Raw genomic sequence first — 17,500 nt, forward strand, 5'->3', positions numbered from 1 at the left:
AAAAAAGAAAATTTCCTCTGATGATTTGTATAATGATTCGTACTATAGGAATGAAGAAAAAATAAACAAATTGAGCAATGAATTTATAAATCGCACAAAACTGATAGATAAGAAATTGATTTCTCTCGATATATTCGAAAATAGAATTCGATTTTGTGATGATGAAACTAAAAAAAAATATTTAACTAAAAGAAAAGATCCTTTGTTAAACGGACCCTTCCGTGGACAAATAAAAAACGGTTTTTCAACCTCAATCCAACATGAAAAAACTTACAAAAAAAATAACATTTTTATAAATAAAATTCAAGATATCTTTCTTTATAATAAGATTTCTAAAAAGAATAATAGTAATTCTCCAAAATTAGAGGAAAATAGAAAAACATTTGATAAAAAATTATTAGTAACTACATTTCTTTTTAATCTAATCAGTCAATTTTCATTAGTGTCAAGCTTAAATTCGCACGTACCTTATTTATTTACAGAACCTGAACAAGTAAAAATGAATTATAATTATGACGCAGAAAAAAAACAAATAATCAAAATATTATTTGATGCAATTACAACTGATTTGAACGAAAAAAGAAAAGTAAATCGAAAGAACACTAAGTCTATTAAAAGAAACGAAATCTGTAAAAAAGTACCTCGGTGGTCATACAAATTGATGGACGAATTAGAACAACTAGGTGGAAAAATTGAAGCAGATAATTCTCAAATTCGTTCTAGAAAAGGCAAACGTGTAGTCATTTTGACTAATAAAGATAAATTTTTTAAAAAATACAAGACTTATCGTGATCGTGGAGATACTGAAAATAATGAACAAAAAAACGAATTGGCTTTAAGACGTTATTCCCAACAATCGGATTTTCGAAGAGACATAATCAAAGGATCTATCCGTGCTCAAAGACGGAAAACAGTTACTTGGAAATTTTTTCAAAAAAGGGTGCATTCGCCGCTTTTTTTGGATAAAATTGAAAAATCAATATTCTTTTCTTTTCATAGTTTAAAATCAATGAAAAGATTTTTTATGTTAAATATTTGGATTCGTAAAAAGACAGAATTTCAAATTTTAGGTTCTATAGAGGAAAAAACAAAAAAAAGTCCGAAAAAAAAAGAGGAGGAAGCAAAAAAGGAAAATGCAGAAAGAAAACGTATAGAAATAGCAGAAGCCTGGGATAGCATTATATTTGCTCAAGTAATAAGAGGTGTTTTATTAATAACCCAATGCTTTATTAGGAAATATATTCTATTACCTTCATTTATAATAATTAAAAATACAATTCGTATACTATTTTTTCAAATTCCAGAATGGTCTGAAGATTATATGGATTGGAAGAGAGAAATATATATTAAATGCACGTATAACGGCGTTCAATTATCCGAAAGAGAGTTTCCGCAAAAATGGCTAACAGATGGGATTCAGATAAAAATATTATTTCCTTTTCGTCTAAAACCTTGGCATAAATCTAAAATACGATGTAATGAAAACAAAAAAAATTCAAAGAAAAAAAAGAACTTTTGTTTTTTAACAGTTTGGGGGATGGAAGTTGAATTGCCTTTTTCTAGTTCCACGAAAAATCCACTTTCCTTTTTCGACCCCATTTTAAAAGAACTAAAAAAAAAAAAGAAAAAATTTGAATTTTTCACTTTTCTAGTTCTAAAAGTTTTAAGTGAAAAATTCAAACTGTTTCTAAATATCGTAATAGAAAAAGCAAAAGGGATCATCCAAAGTATTCTTGAAATTATTAGAAAAAGTATAGTATTCCTCACGAAAAAAAAACAAGAATTTTTAAATTTAAAATATTTTTTTATTAAAAGGAAACCCCCAAAACTCGATGAATTGAGCGAAAACAAAAAATATTCAACAATTTGGAAGAATAATTCAATGATTTCTGAAGCAACCATTTCAATTCAATCGATAAAGTCGACAAATTTTTCATTGAAAAAAAAATCTATAAAGGATCTCAATACTAAGAGAAAAGTAGTTATTAAAAAAATAGAAAAAATGAAAAAAGAAGAAAAGAAAAGAGGACTTGGAATTCGCGAGACAAATATTCATTCGAAGAAAAAAATTTATGATAGTAAAAGGATAGAATTCGAAAAAAAAATTTTGCAGATATTCCAAAGAAGAAATATTAGCTTAACTAAAAAATCACATTCTTTTTTTCAATTTTTGATGAAAAAAATATACATAGATATCTTTCTATATATCATTTGTATTCCGAAAATCCAGCTACAACTTTTTCTTGAATCAACAAAAAAATTTTTAAATAAATGGCTTTACGATAATGAACCAAATACAGAAAGAAGTTATAAAACAAATCAAAGTATAATTCCCTTTCTTTTAAAATTACACAAATATTTTAATAATAAGAATAAGAATGCGAATTCACATAATTATTTTGATGTCTCCTTTTTGTCACAACCATATGTATTTTTAAATTTGTTACAAACCCGAATTATTAACATAAACATATATAAGTTAAGACTTCTTTTTCAATATAATAAAAATTTTTTTTTTCTGAAAAATGAAATAAAGGATTCTTTTTTTGGAGCACAAGGAATAGTTCATTCTAAAAGAAAACAAAATAACCTGCTCAATTCTGAACTAAATCAATGGACAAATTGGTTAAAGAATAATTATTATCAATATAACTTATCTAACAGTAGCTGGTCAAAATTAGTATCACAAAAATGGAGAAATAGAATCACTAAATGTGGTGTAACTCAAAATAAAAATTTAACCAAATGGGATTCATATGGAAAAAGCCCATTAATTCTTTACAAAGAACAACAAGGAATCCCATTAAAAAAAAAAATTAGAAAACAATATAAATACGATCTTTTATCCTATAATTTTATGAATTATGCAAATAAGAAAGACTCATATATTTATCGATATAGATCCCTATTTCAATCAAATAAAAACACAATGATTTCTTCTAATTACAATACATATAAAAAAGACTTATTTGATAGAATAAGTAATATTTTTATCAAGAATTATATAGCAGAAGATACTATTATTATAAATCCGGATAGAAAATATTTGGATTGGACGGGAATCAATAGAAAAATACTAAATCGTTCCATATGCAATCCGGAATTTTGGTTCTTTTCCAAATTTGTGATATTTTATAATACATTTAGGGGTAACTCGCAAATTATACCAATAAAATTACTTTATTTACATTCTCTTTTTTTACATTCTAAAGGAAATAAAAATGTTAGTGAAAAGAATATTACTAGAAAGAAAAAAAAAATAGATGTTTTTAGAACATCGAAAAAAAAACCCAAGAACAATATGGAGGCAGAACTTCAATTCTTAGTAAGAAATTTTTTGAATTTCCATTTAAACTGGAAAAATTTCTTAGGTCAAAAAATATTTAACAATGTAAAAGTATATTGTCTCCTTATTAGATTGACAAATTTAAGAAAAATTACTATAGCCTCTATTCAAAGAGGAGAACTAGGTCTAGATATTATGATGATTCAAAAACAGACGAATTTAACTCTTTCAGGCTTAAGGAAAAAGAAAAATAATAAATTTAGGAAAAAAGAACTATTTGTTATCGAACCAGTTCGCCTGTCTAGAAAAAATAATAAACAATTTTTTAAGTATAAAATGATGGGTTTTTCATTAATTCATAAGAATAAACGCAAAATTTATAAAAAATACTCAGAAAAAATTCATGTTAATAAGAAATTTTTTGATAAATACATTACAAGAACAAAAGATCAAAAGATAACAGAAAACAAAGAAAACGAGAAATTTAATTTACTTGTTCCTGAAAACATTTTATCTGCTAGACGTCGTAGAGAGTTGAGAATTAGAATTTGTTTAGATCCAAATAATATAAATAGTATGCATAGAAACACAATATTTTATAATGAAAATAAAGTCCAAAATTGTTTTAAAGTTTTGACTAAAAAAAGAAATGAGAAAGAGAAAAAAAAACTAATGAATTTCAAAATTTTTCTTTGGCCAAAATATCGATTAGAAGATTTAGCTTGTATAAATCGTTATTGGTTTAATACCCATAATGGAAGCCGTTTCAGTATAGTAAGGATACATATGTATCCGCGTGTGAAAATTCGTTAATCTAATTTTGTTTTCTATTTAGCATATGTATCTATCTATAGATAGATACATAGGTTAAACAAATACACGTATTTTGGTATGGCATTGATTTTAATTCAATGATGTATACATAAAAAAAAAGCATTAACAAAATTATCTTTTTTTATCTAATGTAATGTATACAATTCTTTTTTATATATCAAACTAGTCTCCTTTATACTATATCTATTTAAATTCTCTATTTCAATTGGATTGATTTCAGTTATCAAAAAAATTAGATTTCGGATTTCTATCAAAAAATTAAAAATGAGTGTCATTCTAATTACTGATCAATAAAAATATCTATAAAAATCGAGGAGAAGGAAAAACTTTTATTTTTTTATGGTAAAAAAGTCATTTATACCTGTTATTTCACAAGAAAAAAAAGGAAAAAAACCGGGATTGGTTGAATTTCAAATATTCAAATTTACCAATAGAATACGAAGACTTACTTCACATTTTGAATTGCACCGAAAAGACTACTCATCCCAAACAGGTTTACGTAAAATTTTGGGAAAACGGCAAAGATTACTGTCTTATTTGTCAAAGAAAGATGGAATACGGTATAAAAAATTAATCAATCAGTTTAATATTCGGCAGTCACAAATTCGTTAAATTGAAGAGTAATTTTCAATTATTCGATTTATTAGATCTTGAATTTGGATGAACTTTTTTTTTAAGCGATTCATAAAAGAATAAATCGAGCAAAAACCTATGAATATCTCAACGAAAAGAAAGGACTTCATGATAGTCAATATGGGGCCTCACCACCCATCAATGCACGGTGTTCTTAGACTTATTGTTACTCTAGATGGTGAGGATGTTATTGATTGTGAACCGATATTGGGTTATTTACACAGAGGAATGGAAAAAATAGCGGAAAACCGAACAATTATACAATATCTGCCTTATGTAACACGTTGGGACTATTTAGCTACAATGTTCACAGAAGCAATAACTGTAAATGGACCAGAACAGTTGGGAAATATTCAAGTACCTAAAAGAGCCAGCTATATCCGAGTAATAATGTTGGAGTTAAGCCGTATAGCTTCTCACCTACTATGGCTAGGACCTTTTATGGCAGATATTGGTGCACAAACACCTTTTTTCTATATTTTCAGAGAAAGAGAATTAATATATGATCTATTTGAAGCTGCCACAGGTATGAGAATGATGCATAATTTTTTTCGTATCGGAGGGGTAGCGACTGATCTACCTTATGGTTGGATAGATAAATGTTATGATTTCTGCGATTATTTTTTAACAAGTATTGCTGAATATCAAAAACTTATTACGCGAAATCCTATTTTTTTAGAACGGGTTGAGGGCGTCGGTGTTGTTGATGTAAAAGAAGTTATTAATTGGGGTTTATCAGGACCGATGCTTCGGGCTTCCGGAATACAATGGGATCTACGTAAAGTGGATAATTATGAATGTTACGAAGAATTTCATTGGGAAGTTCAATGGCAAAAAGAAGGAGATTCATTAGCTCGTTATTTAGTTCGAATTGGTGAAATGATAGAATCCATAAAAATTATTCAACAGGCTTTGGAAGGACTTCCCGGCGGTCCATATGAAAATTTAGAAATCCGCTGCTTTGATAGAGAAAAAGAGCCAGAATGGAATGAGTTTGAGTATCGATTTATTAGTAAAAAATCGTCTCCGAGTTTTGAATTGCCAAAACAAGAACTTTATGTAAGAGTTGAAGCCCCCAAGGGAGAATTAGGGATTTTTCTAATAGGGGATCAAAATGGTTTTCCTTGGAGATGGAAAATTCATCCGCCCGGTTTTATAAATTTGCAAATTCTTCCTCAATTAGTTAAAAGAATGAAATTGGCCGATATTATGACAATACTAGGTAGCATAGATATTATTATGGGAGAAGTTGATCGTTGAAATGATAATTGATTTAACAGAAATACAAGATATACATTTTTTTTTCAGATTGCAATTTTTGAAAGAGATATATGGAATTCTTTGGGTATTTGTGCCTATTTTTATTTTGATATTAGGAATTACTATAAGTGTACTAGCAATTGTATGGTTAGAAAGAGAAATATCTGCAGGGATACAACAGCGTATTGGACCTGAATACACCGGTCCTTTTGGAGTTCTTCAAGCTCTAGCAGACGGAACAAAATTACTTTTTAAAGAGAATCTTATTCCATCTAGAGGAGATATTCGTTTATTTAGTTTCGGCCCATCTATCTCAGTCATATCCATTATAATAAGCTATTCAGTAATTCCTTTTGGCTATAACTTTGTTTTATCTGATCTGAATATTGGTGTTTTTTTATGGATTGCTATTTCGAGTATTGCCCCCATTGGACTTCTTATGTCAGGATATGGGTCAAATAATAAATATTCCTTTTTGGGTGGTCTACGAGCAGCTGCTCAATCAATTAGTTATGAAATACCATTAACTCTATGTGTGTTATCGATATCTCTATGTGTGCTTCGTTGAGACATAAATTTTTTGATACTATTTCTTATAAGCCTCTCCTTATATTTAAAGTACAAAAAGAATCTATAAAGAATATATATATATTCTTTTCGCATTTGGATTGAATAATTGAATCAGATAGTTATATGAGTGCAATAAAACAGCTTTTTTTGAATATAATTTATAGAATACTCTATTACTTATAGAGAAAGTATGATGATTTCAAATTGCAGTAAAAATATTGAGTCTAATTTTCTATGTATAAGAATAAGGTGAAAAAATCAATGAAATTCTAGAATTAGATTCTATATATTATATTCTATGTATAGAAGTGGTTGTTTTTCCCAAGATTTGTTGATTAGTAATCCTGTCTTGAAGCGGACGCAAAAGACCAACCTTTTTCAAATTTTCAATATCATTTGTATGAATTAGCATACATATATTAACAAAATTAAAAAAAGGCATTAATATAATAAAAAAAATTAATGGATGGCTAGAAACACCAAAATACACAAAAGATTAGTAACGTATATTTCTTTTTTAAATTATCCAATTTATGTATAATATAAAAAGAATACTAATGGGGACTTGAAGTTGGTAGAAAAAATAAGGCAGTACTCCCCCCAATTCCGATCTAGAGTATACTTCCATCCATTGATTGAATAAATAACTATCAGGAACGAAATAATCCTTTAATTTTTTGAAGTCCCCTTTTGCTTGCACAAAAAGGAATAAGATAAGAGGTAAAAGTGATCTCCTTTTTCTTTTTTGTCTTATATACTCCATATTTATGGAGATAATCATAATTTAAAAAAAGAACATCTAATTATTTTTCGGAATCGAAAATGATGTGGGAGTTCTTGATAATTTTAAAAGAGTATTTTATGCAAAAATGAAATTAAGTTATTACTCAACAAATTTAATTTTGAATTTTTTAAAGGATGAGATCAATTCAGAAGTACCTTTTGTATTTTTTATTTATCTAAAGAAATTCAATAAATGTGCAAATGTTTTTATTTTTTAAATAAGTGTGTATTCATTTAAAAATTTTTTTTAGAACAGACAGAATTCCATGGGTCTAATTCAGAACCGTCCGAGAAAATAGAATCTTATCTATCTTAGGGATATATCAAGGGAGAAATAATTGGCCGGGTTCTTATATTTTTTTAAGGCTTTAAAGGAGCCGTATGAGATGAAAATCTCATGTACGGTTCTGTAATAGAGATGGTAACAGTAATGTCATCACCGACTAGGATTATCTAACAGTTTAAGTACAGTTGATATAGTTGATGCACAATCCAAATATGGTTTTTGGGGATGGAATTTGTGGCGGCAACCTATGGGTTTCCTCGTTTTTCTAATCTCTTCCCTAGCAGAATGTGAAAGATTACCTTTTGATTTACCAGAAGCGGAAGAAGAACTAATAGCGGGTTATCAAACCGAATATTCCGGTATCAAATTTGGTTTATTTTATGTTGCTTCCTATTTAAACCTATTCGTTTCTTCCTTATTTGTAACAGTTCTTTATTTTGGTGGTTCAAATTTCTCTATTCCGTACATCTTCGTTTCTAATTTTTTTCAAATAAATAAAACATACGGAGTTTTTGTAACGATAATTGGTATCTTTATTACACTAGTTAAAACTTATTTATTCATATTCGTTTCTATCACAACAAGATGGACTTTGCCTAGGCTACGAATAGATCAATTATTAAATCTTGGGTGGAAGTTTCTTTTACCCATTTCTCTTGGTAATCTATTATTAACAACGTCGTCTCAACTGTTTTCACTGTAAAAAAAATGTGGACCTTCTATATTCAAAATTCAGAACTTGTTTTAAACAAGAGAAAGAAAAAAAATATTCAGAGCTATTCACGATATGTTCCTTATGGTAACTGAATTCATAAATTATAGTGAACAAATAATACGAGCTGCTAGATATATTGGTCAAGGTCTCATGATTACCTTATCTCATGCAAATAGGTTACCCGTAACTATTCAATATCCTTATGAAAAAATAATCTCATCAGAACGTTTTCGCGGTCGAATACATTTTGAATTTGATAAATGCATTGCTTGTGAAGTATGTGTTCGTGTCTGTCCTATAGATCTACCCATTGTTGATTGGAAACTAGAAACTGATATTCGAAAAAAACGGTTGCTTAATTACAGTATTGATTTTGGAATCTGTATATTTTGTGGTAACTGTATTGAGTATTGTCCAACAAATTGTTTATCAATGACCGAAGAATATGAACTTTCAACTTATGATCGCCACGAATTGAATTATAATCTAATTGCTTTGGGTCGTTTACCAGTATCAGTAATTGATGATTATACAATTCGAACAATTCAAATAAAATGATTTCAAAATTCTTCACAAAAATAATTGAATTTCTCTATATATAGAATAAAAAAAAAGATATTCTATTTTTTTGAAATGACTCTTTGGCATAAAGAAAAGAATGAAATTCCATTGATTCTATAACAACTGTACCTAATAACAATTCACATATCTTATCTTAGGATTTGGTGAATTTCTATGCACAGATAATTTTCGTATTTAACAAGTTTTTTCCTGGTCATATCAATAAGGTCATGAAATTTCTATTTATCTTTTATTTTACATATAATGGATTTGTCCGAATCGCTACATGATTTTATTTTAATCTTTCTTGGATCAGGTCTCATATTAGGAAGTCTAGGAGTAGTATTCTTTACGAATCCGATTTTTTCTGCTTTTTCATTGGGACTAGTTCTTGTTTGTGTATCTTTATTCTATATTTTATCAAACTCCCATTTCGTAGCTGCCTCACAGCTACTTATTTACGTGGGCGCTATAAATGTTTTAATAATATTTGCTGTGATGTTTATGAATGGTTCGGACTATTACCAAAATTTTCGTGTTTGGACCGTTGGGGATGGAATTACTTTGATGGTTTGTACCAGTATCTTTCTTTCACAAATAACTACTATTCTAGAGACATCATGGCACGGAATTATTTGGACGACAAGACCCAATCAGATTTTAGAGCAAGATTTGATAAGTACTAGTCAACAAATTGGAATTCATTTATCAACAGATTTTTTTCTTCCATTTGAACTAATTTCAATAATTCTTTTAGTTGCTTTAATAGGTGCAATTTTTGTGGCTCGCCAATAAGAAAGTTTTCGAACTAATAAAATAATATAAATTACATTTTGTTAGAATTTATTACATTTCTTTTTTGTTGAATTATATGTTAAGGAAAAAGAATATTTATGTATAAAGTATAAAATCTTTTTGCAAATACTTGATTTTGTTGTAGACTTATTATGTTAGGCAATAAAATCCGTTGAATTCATATTCATATCGAAATGAATAAAAATTGAAAAGGAGTTGGTCAATGATATTCGAGCATACACTTGTTTTGAGTGCTTATTTATTTTCTATAGGTATCTATGGATTGATCACGAGCCGAAATATGGTTAGAGCCCTTATGTGTCTTGAACTTATACTAAATGCAGTTAATATAAATCTCGTAACCTTTTCTGATTTTTTTGATAGGCGGCAACTAAAAGGAAATATTTTTTCAATTTTTGTTATAGCTGTTGCAGCCGCTGAAGCAGCTATCGGACCAGCTATTGTTTCCTCAATATATCGTAATAGAAAATCAACCCGTATCAATCAATCAAATTTGTTGAATAAATAGTATTATTCATAAAAAAAAGTCTAATTTTGAATAGTGTGTACTATATAATCCATTCAAATTAGCAGAAATGATATATCCTTTTTAATCATGTTTGCGTTTGCGAAAACAAAGATAAGAAATCAAAGTATCTTGGTTCTATTCTCTTATTAGTTATTAATCTATAAATATATTTTTAGTAGCAAAATTCTTATAAATCATTGATTCATCTGGTATATAATATAGATATATATATATAGATATATATATATCATATATAGATATATATAATTGGTTTACCAATTTACTAGATTGAAAATGTTGAATTTTTGATGTTCAAGGATTATGTTCCAATGTCACATTCAGTAAAGATTTATGATACATGTATAGGATGTACTCAATGTGTACGAGCCTGCCCAACAGATGTATTAGAAATGATACCTTGGGACGGATGTAAAGCTAAACAAATTGCTTCTGCCCCAAGAACAGAGGACTGTGTTGGTTGTAAGAGGTGTGAATCCGCCTGTCCGACGGATTTCTTAAGTGTTAGAGTTTATTTATGGCATGAAACAACTCGAAGCATGGGTCTAGCTTATTGATACGTTTCAAAAAGAACCGCATACAAGTACTTTTTTTTACTGGCAAAAACCCGGGCTCAAAATAAAAAAATATTTTGAGCCCGGGTTTTTGTAGTCTAAGTATATCTTATTTTTATCACGAATTATTTTCCTTGGTTAACAACAGTTGTAGTTTTGCCAATAGTCGGAGGTTCTTTAATTGTCTTATTTCCCCATAAAGGAAATAAGACAATTAAATGGTATACTTATTGTATATGTTTCATAGATCTCCTTCTAATAACCTATGTATTTTGTTATCATTTCGAATTAGATGATCCACTAATCCAATTGACAGAAAATTATAAATGGATCCATTTTTTTGACTTTTACTGGAGATTCGGAATAGATGGACTCTCTCTAGGACCCCTTTTATTAACGGGATTTATCACTACGTTAGCTACGTTATCAGCTCAACCGGTTACTCGAGAATCTAAATTATTCTATTTTCTAATGTTAGCAATGTATAGTGGTCAACTAGGAACATTTTCTTCTCAAGACATTTTACTTTTTTTCATCATGTGGGAATTAGAATTAATTCCCGTTTATCTACTTTTATCTATGTGGGGTGGAAAAAAACGTTTGTATTCAGCTACAAAGTTTATTTTGTACACTGCGGGAAGTTCTGTTTTTTTATTACTGGGAATTCTGGGTATGGGTTTCTATAGTTCTAATGAACCAACATTAAATTTTGAATCATTAACTAATCAATCATATCCCGTGGCACTGGAAATAATCTTCTATATGGGATTTCTTATTGCTTTTGCTGTCAAATCACCAATTATACCCTTACATACATGGTTACCTGATACCCATGGAGAGGCGCATTACAGCACTTGTATGCTTTTAGCCGGAATATTATTAAAAATGGGAGCATATGGGTTGGTTCGAATTAATATGGAATTATTATCTCGCGCTCATTCTATATTTTGTCCCTGGTTAATGTTATTAGGTTCCATTCAAATAATCTATGCAGCTTCAACATCTCTTGGTCAACGCAATGTAAAAAAAAGAATAGCTTATTCCTCGGTCTCTCATATGGGTTTCTTAATTTTAGGAATTGGTTCTATAAGCGAGACAGGGCTGAATGGGGCTATTTTACAAATAATCTCTCACGGATTTATTGGTGCTGCCCTTTTTTTCTTGGCGGGAACTAGTTATGATAGACTACGTCTTCTTTATCTCGACGAAATGGGTGGAATGGCTATCCCAATGCCAAAAATATTCACGATTTTCACTACCTTATCGATGGCTTCTCTTGCATTACCGGGCATGAGCGGTTTTGTTGCAGAATTTATAGTATTATTGGGAATAATTACCAATCAAAAATATCTTTTCATCACAAAAATACTCATAACTTTTGTAACTGCAATTGGAATGATATTAACTCCTATTTATTTATTATCTATCTTACGTCAAATGTTTTATGGATACAAGCTTTTTAATAAACAAAATTCTTATTTTTTTGATTCGGGGCCACGAGAATTATTTATTTCAATTTCTATCCTTATACCCGTAATAAGTATTGGCATTTATCCAGATTTTATTTTTTCAATTTCGGCTGACAAGGTTGAAGCTATTCTCTCTCATTTTTTATAGATAGTTTTTGGGAATAAATGAAAAAGAAAAAATAGAAATCAATCCGATGCACAATAAAAAAAAATGGATTTCTTTTTGTATTTTCTTAATTACATAAAAATGAAATTGAATTCTAATTGAATATTTTTGTTGTTTGTGAGAACCCCTTGAATCAATATTACATTACTTGATTCAATGGGGTCTTAATCATTTTATTGGGAGTTTTTTTTCTTATTCTATAGAATGTTCCCAATATTTGTGAATTTTTTTAAATTAATTAGGTGTAAATGAACCATAACTATGTAGTCCTATTCCTAAAAGATTTATCCCTAAATAACATATCCAAATTATAAGAAAGCCTATGGAGGCCACTATTGAAGAATTTCTATATTCCAATTTTTTATTTTTTCTAGTATGTAAATAAATTGCGAAAATAGTCCAAGTAATAAAAGCCCAAGTTTCCTTTGGATCCCAATTCCAATATGATCCCCATGCCTCATTAGCCCATACTGCTCCAGATATATTACCTATTGTTAAAAAGATAAAACCTAGACTAATAGTACGGTAACGTAACCCCAACGATCCAATTGTTGAATCAATTGATATCTATAATAATTTCTATAAAGACGAATAAACGGAAAAGGAGTTTGTTGTAAATATTCTTTTTATCATTCATATTCATATATTTGATTTCAGCAAAAGAAAGGATTCATTAAAAAAAAACAAAGTCTTGCTTTTACCAAGAATTTGTATGAGTTCTTGAAATTAATGACTAAAATAGCCACTGATATTAATGATCCACATAAAAGAGTTGTATAACCCAATATCATCATACTACGTGCATCATTAACCAATGGGACTGTAAAGCAGGCACTAATTTTAAGGATTCATGCATTTCGGTTAAAAGACCCGAAGTAGCAAAGCCTTGGGTAAAAAGAAGACTTGGTGTTATTATTGTATTGAAATAGTCATTTTTTTGTTTTTGAAGCAAAGAACCATATAAAAGATAGAAAAAGTCCATGAAAGAAATATTAATGATTCATATAAATTACTAAATGGTAAATGGCCTGAAAAAATCCAACGAGTAACTAACAATCCTGTGATACAAAAAAAGGTTATTATCATGCCTTTTTTGAACAAATTGTATAATCCTATGATTTCATTGCCTAATAATAAGGTTATCAAATGAATTGAAATTAAAATAGATACGACCGAAAAGGATATATGAGTTAATATATGCTCTAAAGTGGAAAATACCATATAGAATGAAAAAATAGAAATACTTGGAATAGAAATAATAATTCTTTATAGGAACTTTTTTTAGAAGATAAGATGCCGCTACTCGGACTCGAACCGAGATGCTCTAGCACTGCTTCCTATGAGCAGCGTGTCTACCAATTTCACCATAGCGGCTGACTCGAAACCATAATACCCCAATTTTAGTCAATTGTCGAGATTCAAAGAATCAATTAAAACACAATATTTGTTTACTAAAACATTCAATAAAATAATTTTAAGAATTTCTATTAGAATCTATTAAATCTAGAATTGTAAATATCATAATATAGAATGTAAATATCCTAAATTCATAACTGAATCTTATATTCTATATCAATTTTATATTCATATTTTTGTATGTAAAAAAGAGTCGTTGATCCAGTTAATTGAAATTATTCTAACGTTTATATTTGTTACAGAAAAAGCTTTTTGAATTCCCCGTAAAAATAGATTGCCCTAATGAAAAAGCTTTTAATGCTGTAAAATATCCCTTCTTTTTCCATAAAGTGTTCCGAATAAGTTTTTTTGATATAGACGTGCGCTTTTTTGGAACTGCCATAGAATTAGTATAGTTTTTTATTGTTATAGAATTTTATGTGAAAGACATTTTGCGGTAAATGAAATTAAGTTTATCTCTAATTAGACATATATTTTATATATTTGAATTTCCATTTTTGTTTTTTATTATATTTATAATAAGAATATAATACTTTTTAGAAAGTTTTCCCCAAATCGCTATTTCTTATTGATAATAAAAACTTAATTAGTTAAGTTAAATTTAATGAACTAAACCAATGTTCAAAAAATATTGTCCAAAGAGTCAGAATAATGAATAATCGATTATTCTATTTATTAAATTCTATCTTTCTTTGTTATTACCGAAACCATTCCTTTACTTTACAAAAAAGATAAAAGAAAAACCTAAGAAACCAAATTCATTAGAATCCTAATTTTTTTTCTTTATTGTATGGAATATACACATCAATATTCATGGATCATACCTTTTATTCCATTCCCAGTTCCGATGTTAATAGGAGTGGGACTTCTACTTTTTCCACTGCAACGAAAAATATTCGCCGTATTTGGGCTTTTCCTAGTATCTTATTGTTAACTATAGTTATGATTTTTTCGCTTGATTTGGTCTATTCATCAAATCAAGAATAGTTGTTTTTTCAATATGTATGGTCTTGGACCATAAATAATGATATTTCTTTAGAGTTTGGGTACTTGATCGATTCACTTACTTCTATTATGTCAATATTAATTACTACGGTTGGCATTCTCGTTCTTATTTATAGTGATAATTATATGTCTCATGATCAAGGATATTTGAGATTTTTTGCTTATCTACTCTTTTTAATATTCAATGTTGGGATTAGTTACTAGTTCGAATTTGATACAAATTTATTTTTTTTGGCATTAATTGGAATGTGTTCTTATTTATTAATAGGCTTTTGGTTCACCCGCCCCTATTGCGGCAAATGCTTGTCAAAAAGCATTTGTAACGAATCGTGTAGGGGATTTTGGTTTATTATTGGGAATTTTAGGTCTTTATTGGATAACGGGTAGTTTGGAATTTCGGCATTTGTTTCTAATTATAAATAATTTGATTTCCTAAAATGAAATGAATATTTTTTTTTTTACTCTGTTTGCCCTCTTGCTATTTTGTGGCTCAGTTGCAAAATCTGCCCAATTTCCTCTTCATGTATGGCTACCCGGATGCTATGGATGGACCTACTCCATTTCTGCCCTTATACATGCTGCTACTATGGTAGCCGCTGGAATTTTTCTTGTGGCTCGTCCTTTTTCCTCTTTTCATAGTGCTACCCAAAATAATGAACGCAATAGCTTTTATAGGTATAATAACAGTAATATTAGGAGCTACTTTAGCTATTGCTCAAAAAGATATTAAGAAAAATTTGGCCTATTCTACAATGTCTCAATTGGGTTTATATGATGTTAGCTTTGGGTATGGGATCTTATCGAGGTGCTTTATTTCATTTGATTACTCATGCTTATTCAAAAGCATTGTTGTTTTTAGGATCTGGATCCATTATTCATTCAATGGAAGCTCTTGTCGGATATTCTCCAGCTAAAAGTCAAAATATGGTTTTTATGGGCGGTTTAACAAAACATGTACCAATTACAAAACTTTTTTTTTAGTGGGTACACTCTCTCTTTGCGGTATTCCACCCTTTGCCTGTTTTTGGTCTAAGGATGAGATTCTTAATGATAGTTGGTTGTATCACCAATTTTTGCAATAATAGCTTGTTCTGCAGCAGGATTAACTGCATTTTATATGTTTCGAATTTATTTACTTGTTTTTGAGGGATATTTAAACGTTCATTTTTTGAATTTTAATGGAAAAAAAAATAGTTCATTCTATTCAATATCTTTATGGGGGAAGAAACAAGTAAAACTTAAAAGAAAAAACGAAAATTTTTTCTTAGTTTTACTAAAAATAAAAAAGAATGAAATAACTTCTTTTTTTTATCCGGAAGAGATATCTACATCGCGTTAATCAAAATATTAAAAATATAAAACATCTTGTTTTTTGGTATTATGCATTTTGGCACTAAAAAAACTGCTTGTTTATATCCTAATTGAATCTAACAATACTATGCGATTTTCTATGCTTATTTTAGCGCTCTTTACTTTATCGTTGGTGCTGTAGGAATTTCTTTCAGTCAAGACGGAATACATTTGGATATTTTATCAAAATTGTTAATTCCGTTTATAGATCTTTTACATAAAGATTCAGAAAATTTTATGAATTATTATGAATTTTTCACAAACGCAACTTTTTTCTTTGAGTTTCACTTTTTGGGGAATATTTCTAGCGTCTTTTTTTTACAAATCGGTTTATTCCTATTTAAAAAATTTGTAATTTATTAAATTTATTTGAAAAAAAGTTTTCTTAAAAAAAATGTTGCCGATCATTTTCAAAATATCATATATAATTGGTCGTATAATCATGGTTATATAGATCTTTTTTATGAAAAATCTTTAATTGCTAGTATCAGAAGATTAGTGAAATTAAATTCTTTTTTTGATAAAAAAGAATTGATGGAATTACGAATGGAATAGTATTACAAGTTTTTTTCTAGGAGAAGCTATCAAATATGTGGGGGGGGGGCGAAATAGCTTCGTATATATTATTGTATATTCTAGATATATTAATCTTTCTAGTAATTTTATTGTTACATTCGAAACAAATAAATATTGATGAATCTCATGAATATGGAACTCGGTAAGAAAAGGGGATTTAAAAATTGAAAAAGAAGATTCTGAAAGAATCTTCTTTGAATACTAAAATTACGTATTGAATTTGGATTCTTGTATCCATAATTCAAAAAGTTTTTTTGACTATTGCCGAAGAACTGAAATAAAAGATAGGGTATAGCTATGACAGTTATTGTATGGGGTCTACCCAATGCTAATGCAAAGGCGCATAATAGATAGACATGAACATTATGAGCTGTCCCGTAATAAAACCAGTTGTTGCTGCTATTTTCTTCTCGGTTCCTTCTTCCACAAGTCTAGCTCGAAGAAGGAAGAGATAAGAGGGCCCTATGGAAAATGTGGTCATAAATCCATAATAGAGTCCGACCACAACTATCGAATTCATTATCTTCATGCATAAGAATACTAGATTCTCCAGTATAATAGATTGAAAAATCATCTCAAACCTCTCTTTTTCTTTTCTATTGCAATTTTTGGATTATTATATAACGATTTTTCAATTTTCAATTTTGCATAATTTTCCATTTATAGAAATAGATAGACTAGAAATAGAAACGAC

The sequence above is a fragment of the Vigna unguiculata genome, unplaced genomic scaffold, assembly GCF_037176805.1.
Source record: "Vigna unguiculata cultivar grain cowpea cultivar isolate G323 ecotype 2 unplaced genomic scaffold, ASM3717680v1 ptg000467l, whole genome shotgun sequence".
In the NCBI taxonomy this organism is placed as follows: Eukaryota; Viridiplantae; Streptophyta; class Magnoliopsida; order Fabales; family Fabaceae; genus Vigna; species Vigna unguiculata.